At 30.8% G+C, this 10,345-nt stretch overlaps 1 protein-coding gene across 1 annotated transcript in view; it reads right to left on the bottom strand.

Moving 5' to 3' along the window:
- The window catches only part of LOC105620714 (guanylate cyclase 32E-like), a 65,905-nt gene that overhangs the window by 20,443 nt on the left and 35,117 nt on the right, over positions 1-10,345 (bottom strand). The window lies entirely within an intron of this gene.

Genomic DNA, 10,345 nt, shown 5'->3' with positions numbered 1-10,345 from the left:
TATATATATATATATATATATATATATATATATATATATATATATATATATATATATATAAATATAACATGTATAATATATATTATGCATAAGGATTATAATTATAAGGGTGCATAAATGTATATATTTTCCAACACATACATAGATGACAGTATAACACTTATAGAATCTAAAGGTCTAACAGGAGTGACAGGCCAACTTATTTACATTTCATTTGTGGTGCAGCTACAATTTTTCACAATTGATTTATTAGGTGAAATATGGTGCTGGCATAAATGACCTATAGTTTTTCACACATTAATGAAAGGCAGCGATTCATAGGCTGAGATATATAAAATATAATATAATGAATAAATTCTTTATTTATAGAAGCGGAAAAGTCATTTTGCACTAAGTGGTACAAAGTTTAATGACATGTGCGAAGCACATAATACCAACATTCATAATACCAAAGAAAAACGTATGATAAAAAAAAGAAAACGAAACGTCAATTCCAAGAAAAAAATGTAAAACATTTTTATGCAATGTTAACAAAAGCATTTTCGAAAAGATTAACATTAATTATCATTTTGATACAGATTTATACTAACAATAAGTTAAATGTTATGTTTTATGTTGAAATAAATATATATATATATATATATATATATTCGCAAATCGAAAAAGATAACGAAACGACAATAGGACTTCTAAATCTGCCAATTTCTTATGCTGTTTCTTCACACAGGTCGGGAATTTAAAGGCAAAGAAAATAAGCGCGTCTATTATATAGCGCATTCATCGATAATTTGGCTAATTCGGTATTTTAATTTCTGATGTTAGAGATATCTAGTAGAATCTTTTAAAACGATAAAGATATACTTATAAACAACATAATATTCAAATGCAATTTCATCAGCTATATACACAACATAATAAAATACAATAAATAATAAGTTCTCCTTAATATTAAATATTAAATTTAATAGTTTCTATCAAATAAATAACAGAGAGAATATTTCATTGTATATATAAAACCATACAATCCATGAAATTTATAGAAAAATGATCGAAAAAATTCGTTAAAGATATATCTTTTCCGTTGCAACTATTTGAAATGTACTATTACAACGAACTTCATACATAATGTAAATTAATCTTTTGATATCGATCTTTTTATTCAATCATTGCTAAAGAAAGACCTGAGTATTCCGAAAAGATACAATTATATATGTTATTACTTAATGTTCTTCGTTTAATTAAAATAATAAAATAAGAAAAATTTACAGACAATAAGAGTCAATGTGATAATTGGTGCGTATAAAAAAAAATTCAAACTATTAATAACTAATTAATAACTAATTAAACATTCATATAATGAAATTAATTACAATACAATGTATTCGAATGTTTCGAACCTATATTGGGATCTCAGCGATGCAAAACAAAAGTTCAAATCTTGATTATCATTAAGATGGATTGTGAATCAGTGTTTCAATAAAATAACACGTAAGCCCATCACTTGCTTGAGTGAAGGTCTCTGTATTTCATTCCATAAGGAATGTCTAGATCAAATAATAGATTTTAATAAATCTATTATTATTGCAATAGATTGCAATAATATAAGTAACCAAATTTACTATTTAATATAAGTAACTAATTTTATTTAAGTTTATCTCTGTTGTTCTGCAGAGACACAATATTTAATCATTAATACAATTACACATTTAAATAAAATAAAAATAAGACAACCCAGAATGATAAGAAGAATGAAAGAAATAACATAAAATAGTTCACCATATCTTTTTCTAACAAATTCAGAAACATTATTAATGGAATAGACCATAAAATTTCGTTCTTTGTATTGATAAACTATTGTTGTATTGATACTATTTGTATTGATAAACTAAATAATTTTATCAAGATACACAAGAACCCTCTTCCACAGATGGAAAAAAAGAATACAAAATCGAATGCAAGGACTGTGATGCATCTTATGTAGATCAGACACGTAAAAATTTAAAAACCAGAATTAAAAAACATAACCATATCAGATGGAATACATCTTAATAATACAATAAAAATTAAATACGGGCAATTAAGAGTCTAAATTCGCAGTAATTGGAGCGATTATATCAACATATATTTCTCAGTACATATATAAAAGTATATATATATATATAAAACATATACCAAACGTTTCAGCTTAATTCAAGCCATCTTCAGCATATACTAAACCTCTTGATGAATAATTCCAAATATCTTGGTAATCTCGTATAATACAACTTCCTCAATTCAAGTAGTTAAATTGAGTAAAGATGGCTTGAATTAAGCCGAAACGTTCGGTTATGTTACATATATATGTTACATATATATAGTACTGAGAAATACATGATATAATCGCTCCAATTATTGCGAATTTAGGCTCTTAATTGCCCGTATTTTCATTTATTGTTTAATAAATTAATCCTAATTGCTAATGTTCTTGAAAATGAATTCTAACGGAGAAAAGTCTTTCAACTCGAGAAATTAATTTTTTTATACAAATATAATATTAACCAACACAGATTCACAATCTTGGAATGACTCTATTCACTTGATTTGACTTCAATTAAAAATCTATTATATAATACATAAATAAGAAGAAGTACATACAGCCGCAAGTTGTTTTTCGCACAAGTCATATTTAAAATTAATTACATGTAAACATTTCGGTCAAGTCGTGATCATCATCAGTACAATCAAGAGAATGCAAATGTTAAATACTAAATTAGCATATTAGAATGTCACAAAATTCCAAAAATTAATTCTGTCTTCATAATCTCTTTTACAGTGAAAATAAGAATTTATTCTTGATAAATTGTATGTTAAAACATGGGATCATCAGATTCTAATAAAACAAATTTCTAAAAGTTATTATCATTCAATTAATAAATTAAGTGTACTTAATTATAAAAACTTATTCGTGTTCTTACAACTATATAATATATTAATGTGATGCTATTTTGTCAGAAAAATATTAGCGTAGATGGAAAAATATTATATACAATTGTAAGATTGTACGAAATTTCATGTAATTACAGTAACATTATCAGCAATTTCGACAGTATTTATATATATTGGAGAAAAAGGACAGGGAAATCACTAAGTGGGGATAAAATATTGAGAGAAGAGAAATTAGAGGAGAAGAGAAATTATGATTCTTGCTTCTTAATGTCAGAATTAAACAAATAAAATGATATTTTGCGATTTCCCGATACTTTTATGCCTATAATTAAAAAATAGTTTTCCTTCATCAATATTCCATCTCTACTTAATACTTTCCCTCTTCTTTTCGTTTTCCAATATATATATACATATATATATTATATATGCTGTTGAAAATTGCTGACAATGTCTTGATTACACGAAATTTCGTACATAACAATCTGACTATTGCATATAATATTTTTCCATCTACGCTAATATATTCTTACAAAATCACTTTTACAACATGAACTTTTAATTAAACATATATTATAGTGACTAGCTATTGTTGTTAGCGCTAGCGCGCATGCGTGATGCAAGATTTATTTCTCCCACGAATCTTGCAACACTGCCCCCCCAACTCCGGCAATCCCTATCCCTATCGACTAAGATCAACCCTTTCATAGGACGTACCTTTCATGGTACGAGCTCCCTCCATTGCTCACGGCATTGGGGGCAGGTTTTCAGTGACCCCTTTTTGCCCGCATTTAAAACAAATTCCACCCCTCAGGATTGAGTTCACGCTGAGTAACTATGCTGGCGGCTGCTGCCGCAGTTGCAGCATCCGTCCATTGATGATCGGATGCTGCTGCTTCTGATGTCCTGTTGTATCGGGGATGATCCGGGGATTGGAATACGAGATCTAATGGCTGATGTAAAGGGTCCGTCGAATGGGCGGCGCTTTGGCTGTTTCTGGTTGCTTGAGAAATCGTCAGGTTCGGGGTGCTCCGACCAGATCCGCTTGTTACGGTCTGCTTATAAGTCGAACTCTGGTGAGCTTGGTAGGAATTTGGGGAACATGCCCAATTCCATTCTTGCGAACATTGAGGCGGCGAATTTGCACGACCGTGACCTCGGCCCCTTATCATCTTTATTCCGGTACGATTGAACTTCTTTTGCCAATCTTCAGTCTGGGTCCACGAATCACGCTGCTGGTACTTCGGCAGCCAAGTAGTTTGAGTCGCGGCATTCCGTAAGGCGAACCAGTTTCCTATGGCCGTTCCATGCGTAATATAGTCGTGGTACCTCATAGCTCTGTCCACATCATCCAATTCTTGCCAGAACCTAGGATATTCTTTGTGGACCCACTTGATGAGATCCTGATATTGTATATACAGTCGGAGGAGCGCTTCCGCCATCCTCGATATCCTGCCGGTTTATCCAACGGGTAACTGGTCAAAGAAACCAGAAGTGAGAGTGGGTTCACCCTTAAGCACGATAGAGTTTCAAATCTTTAATATAAATCTTTCTTAAAGAGGTATTGTCTAAGTTAATGAGTTCGTATACTATCCGCGATATAATTCGATTGACTCGAAAAGAATCCTGAAATTTCGGCGATAATTTCGCGGCAATGCTCTGTGCCGCCGATAATAAGGTGTATTGTCGCCTCAATACTAGATCTCCAATCTCATAAACGCGATCTCTCCTTCGAAGGTTATAATAGGTAGCCTGTATTTTTGGTACGCTTGCTCTAAACTCTCTGTAACTTAACGTATGCATGTCAGATAATTGATGATCGATTCGTGTTCCTCCTATGTACGTCGCAAAATTTCGCAGAATTGAGAAGTGCGAAAATCAGAATCACCGAACCGTGCAACGCAGCCGTGAATTCACGCCAACCCACACGTCAATTACGGAACCAATACAACGCGGTGTCGAATAACAAAAATAGCAAACATTGGAAAAGATCTTCATTCGAAACAGCAGAATAAAGCGTGACTCTCTCCATTAGGAGTTACGCACAATGAAAGAAATAGGGAACAGGGAATAGAGAATAAGAATTTTAATCTATCAGAATCATGTATTATGGAATACACAATTTCTGAGCTTCTAGGTTGAAATTTTTATTCTCTATTCCCTATTCCTTTCATTGAGCGCAGTCCTTTAAGAATGCTTCGACATTGCTACCGTGAGTGCCCGAAAACGTCACGGTCCCTTTACGAAGCGCATCATATACAATGAGCACAAAAAATATTCGTACAAAGAAAATATTAAAAAAAAAAAAAAAAAAAAAAAAAAAAAAACTTTAAATTACTTAAAAAGTAAGTATTATCCAGAGAAATGAGCCATAGAATTGATGTCGAATTGATATCGATACGATGATTTCAACATCAATTCGATATCGATTCGATGTTTAATTGATCAATTCTTGTTGAGAAATTAACAATTTATTTATAAAGAATAAAATAGACTGTATATTTCTTAAAATTATATATATCAAAAAGTTGTGTATTAATTATAGAAAATATATCATCTGAAAAATAAGCGAAAATTAAAAATTGTATTGTTTGGACTAAAAAAGTATTCGTATAATTGAGAAATTTAGCTTTTAAAATCAGGAATACAAAGCTCGTTTGTTTCGTGTTAGAACAGAATTGTATAAATTGCTAATTAATGTTTATTTTCTATAAAGAAGACTTTTTAATAATTTTTAATAAAAAATTTTCTTGTACGAATATTTTTTATACTCACTATCTCGCGCACAGAATTCCCCGTGAACGTTGCTAAGTTACCTTTCTCATGGGATAAACACGAGGGCAAAGGGGCGCGACCCTCTCGTCACGAAGGGCGCGAGGCATGTCCCTCTTCACAAGAAGCCGGTCTATCCCCAGATGCATTTGAATCAAAGGATGCAAACGCTCCGCCGCGAATCCTCCGCGCTTGAAAAGCGCAATCGACAAAGAGCACACAATCTGCGGGTACACATCAAACTCATGTCGGAGCAACTGATCACACAAAACAGGCATATACCCCTCGGCATCTAATCCCCTCTGCAAGGGGATCCTTCAAATGCTTCGATGACGGTAAATCCACGAAAATCATAATCGTCCCTCTGACATTATACAAAGTTTAAAGACACGATTCAAAAGAATGGAATCATCATTTTCCCGCGACCGCTAGAATCAAGACAGCTGCAGCGAGATCAAAAGTAAAAATTAAAACAGGCTGTAAACTTTTCCCCCCTATGTGATCTGTCCTATTTGAACCGATCTGTATTCAATCAAGACGGGAACCGCTCAGCTTTCCAAATATTCAAATGTCGTGAAACAATAACACACAAAGTTGATATAGCCGAATTCTATATCAAGACATAAGGACCTTGACGAAATTCGTGCCCATAAATCATTTTTAACATCGGTGCAATTGGTGCACGACCTACCAACGGGCTCCGAAATCCGCGGACTTTCGTAAATTTCAGGATCCAGGAGGGTTCCTGTATGCTTCGGTGCGTGATAAAATATTTATGAATTTTTTGTTGCAAAATTACAGATCTATGCTGCATGTAAGAATTGCTTTAAATTAATGCTCAGATCCCTTCTTAACTTTATCTTTGCACACCGAATCTTTAGCAGCCTTAAAAACTCTGCCGTAAACACGTGCACGATTGCGCGAAACGACAACACAAAGGCGAAGGAAGAATGTGTAATCAGCGCGAAACAACACTTGAGACACGCACAACCTTGACGATACGCACAACCTTTTTCAAATATACAAAAATTCTTGAAAATGAATTATATCACACGGTAATCTCACCGAAATCTCAGGATTCACTCGCGATAATTTTAATACTGCCAATTATCTAAAATCACGACGTGCACAAGATATACTCTGTTAAAAAAAGGAAATTGATACACAAAAATGTAGGAAAACAGCCAAAATAGAAGAGATATGACAATATGACACAATAAAATAGATAGATAGAAATTTTCTTGAACCTCTCTCGCTCTCCGAATATACAATTTAATTTAATAGGTATGTACTCGGACCTCGTACGTTGAGCGAATGATTCTTCAGAATCTCTCCAGCCAAAGTGTCGGCTGAAATTCTGCGGATTCACGCAGGCACGCGGCAACGCTCGGCACGCTAATCGGGGGCACATCGCGCTCCGATTGGCCCGTCAATCACGCGGGCTCGCGATTCGTATTAATTCGCATGGATTAAAATCTTTATATCTTAGAGCGCGAAGTACGAATTGAGGGCGGGCTCGTTCCGTTTTTAACGTCGCCTGCAATCCATTGCTCAAAAAATTCAGAGAAAGTTTAACCATCGATTCCTTATCGGAACTTTGTCCTTTTCTCTGATGAATCTTATCTTTCTCTCTCTGTATTCGGAGTCTTCTCCTTTCATAATTCTTGTTTGTAAATCGGACGCAATGCAGCATTCGAAACAATAGCGTTTGACAAAATACAGAGTTACGACTTGCGTGTCCGGGCTTCCATATAAGATGATTCCCAGCTTATCTTACCCTCTTCGTTCTTCTCCGCGTCTTCCACCTTTTTCTTATGGGTAAGACGAAAAAAAAAATGCTCCAGCCACTGAGTACAATTCGTTAATGAAGTTAGATTTAAATTGATGAGTTAGATTTGAACGTCACAATGTATATTCAATATTTTCGAAAAAAAATTAAGGAGGCAGAGTATAATTTTCGCACGATCAAACGGATCAAATATCAGTGAAAATATAATAGAGTTCTCATCATTCTTTCAGGATATTTTATGTTTAATGGTATTTATAACTCTTGTATTATTTACGTGAGATTTATATTGCGTGTCACCAATTTTTGGCGATACGATAGCTTAAGAGTGTATGAAAAAGTTGTTCGATGTTGTAAAAATTGCGGCAATTACTTCTTCTTTGTTTTCTTCTTTTTATTCCCTCAGATGGATTTCCAATCCACTGCACTAAAGTGGATCAGTTATTTAAATTGAATACGTTACTTATTTTATCAATAGCAGCGTAATGCAATGTTATTAATTCAATAAGAAGTGAATACCTAACGAGAATAAAAATCTGAACATAAGTCGAATGTAAAGGTACAGTTACAGAAGAATAAATGATACTTATAGGAGACGAAAATTGAAAAAACGAAACGTAGTAGAACTTTTTTACGTGTCGTTCAATTTCTGCCTCCTACAATTTCATTTTTTGCTTCTGTTCTATTCTTACATTCGATTTTATGTTTCAATTTTTATTTTTGCCACAGAGATATATAAAATAATAATATATAATAAAAAAAGTATCAAGATAATATTTTGAAGTAATGATGAATTATTAGAATAACATATTTTAAATTTAAAATATTCTTTTATTCTTTTATATTCTTTTTATAATATCTATTTATAATAAGTCGCAATGAAATTCAAAAACGTTATTTTTATTAAAGTTAGTTATTGAATTTTAAAATAAGATCTAATCTTCTTTGTATAAAAAATGATAGTATGTTAAATATAATTAATAAATTATAATATAAAAATTATAATATATCATGTAAGAAATTAAAAATTAAAAGGCAATACAAGAAAAAAATGGGAGTTTTTTAAGTGCTACAATTATATCGATGCAATATATAATTATCATATTCATTTGAATTATATCGAATATTATATCGATATAATTATATATTTAAAGATTATTTAATTTACAGTACTTTAAGTTAATATAACTTAAATATTAAGAAATAATATTTTTTAATATAAAATATTTACAAACATCTTTTATATCTATAACGAAATAACTATAATTGTAAGATAAATCTTTACAGTATTCTTTAAATAAGTAATAAAATAAAAATTTAAATTATCTTATATATATATATATATATTCTTAAATAAATTATATATTTATTTAGTAATATACTAAAATTTAAGAAAAAAAAAAAAAAAAAAAAAGTTTTAAAATTAATTATTCTTGATAATTTTTAATATTTTGTTTATAAGTAATTTTAGTATTTATGAAATATAAATAAAAAGATAGTTTAGCGTTCAAAAAGTAAAAAAGTAAAAAAAGTAAAAAAAACCCGATCTAATTAAAATTATTCTTTTTAACTTTTTTGTTTAGTTCTCATTATTTAAAAATATTTGTATTTTGTTTGAAATATGCAGTAGGAGAGAATTCGAGGTCACAGTTTTTTAATCAATAATTTTTAGAAAAAAATGGATGCTTAATTTTGAAATATTATATACGTTATAATATACCTACATCCTTTAGATATTATTATAAAAAAAAATATTACTGGTGAATTCATCATATCGTAAAAATAAATTATTTAATTTATTTTAAAATTCTGGTGAATTCATCATATCGTAAAAATAAATTATTTAATTTTAAACTGCGACAAAATGTGACAATTACTCCATGTGAGTTGATTGTCATATGTTCTAAGATTGGCAGTAGTACATTCGTTATGGATAACATATAAAAAATACAATTTTTATTTTAATATTAGTTCTATATTTTGCGAAATAATAGTAATTACGGTTAATTATTAATACAAATAAAATAGTTATTTTAATCATAAAGTACGTAATTTGTTTCTATACTCTAGTTTCTATATAAAAAATGAAAAAATATATATAATTTATATAAAATATAATATACTTGTAAGTATATTTTCTAAAAATCTCTTCTCTAAAGATAATAAAATTCATTGTCACTTCACCTGGTCATTCATTTTTCATTTTGGTCAATCTATCTTACATTTTTAATAAAAGAGATTATATTTACATACTTTGGTGCAGAATAATAATTAATTAATTGTAGTAAAGATTTTCTAAGACATATCATTTTCTATGAATACAAGGATATCGCGATTAATAATGCCAAAGACAATTAATAATGCTTGTCAGACAATAAAATAGGTGATAAGAAAAAGGATCCCGCACAAAATCATAGAATTTTGGCTTTCGGTGAAATTGGCTGAAACTTTAGCATGTTGTAATTCTTGATTCATTGATCAAAAATGTCCATAGGCACAAAACTTGAAAATGACTGGTTTTTTGTTATAGCCGTTTAAAGTTTTATTTTATTAATGCTTCGAAATCAAGTTTCTGTAATAAATAAAGAGATTTTAAGTAATAATATGCCATTCACTCTCACCATCCTCACTCTCACTTCTTCCACTACCTCCCCCCCCCCAACCCCACACAAATATGCCTGCGTGCGCATTTTTATATGAAAAAAGTGTAAAAAATCAAAGTGAATTTTTCTTATTACGCTTTTGTGTGTGTGTGTGTGTGTGTGTGTGTGTGTGTGTGTGTGTGTGTGTGTATGGGCGTGTGTGTGTATNTTACTACTAGTTAGTTATTTATTATTTACGTTACTACCGTAACGTAAACGTTAA

Source organism: Atta cephalotes (genome assembly GCF_000143395.1).
Source record: "Atta cephalotes unplaced genomic scaffold scaffold00028, whole genome shotgun sequence".
Classification (NCBI taxonomy): Eukaryota; Metazoa; Arthropoda; class Insecta; order Hymenoptera; family Formicidae; genus Atta; species Atta cephalotes.
The sequence above is the reverse complement of the archived record's forward strand: the minus strand, read 5'-3'. Positions and strand labels throughout refer to the sequence as shown.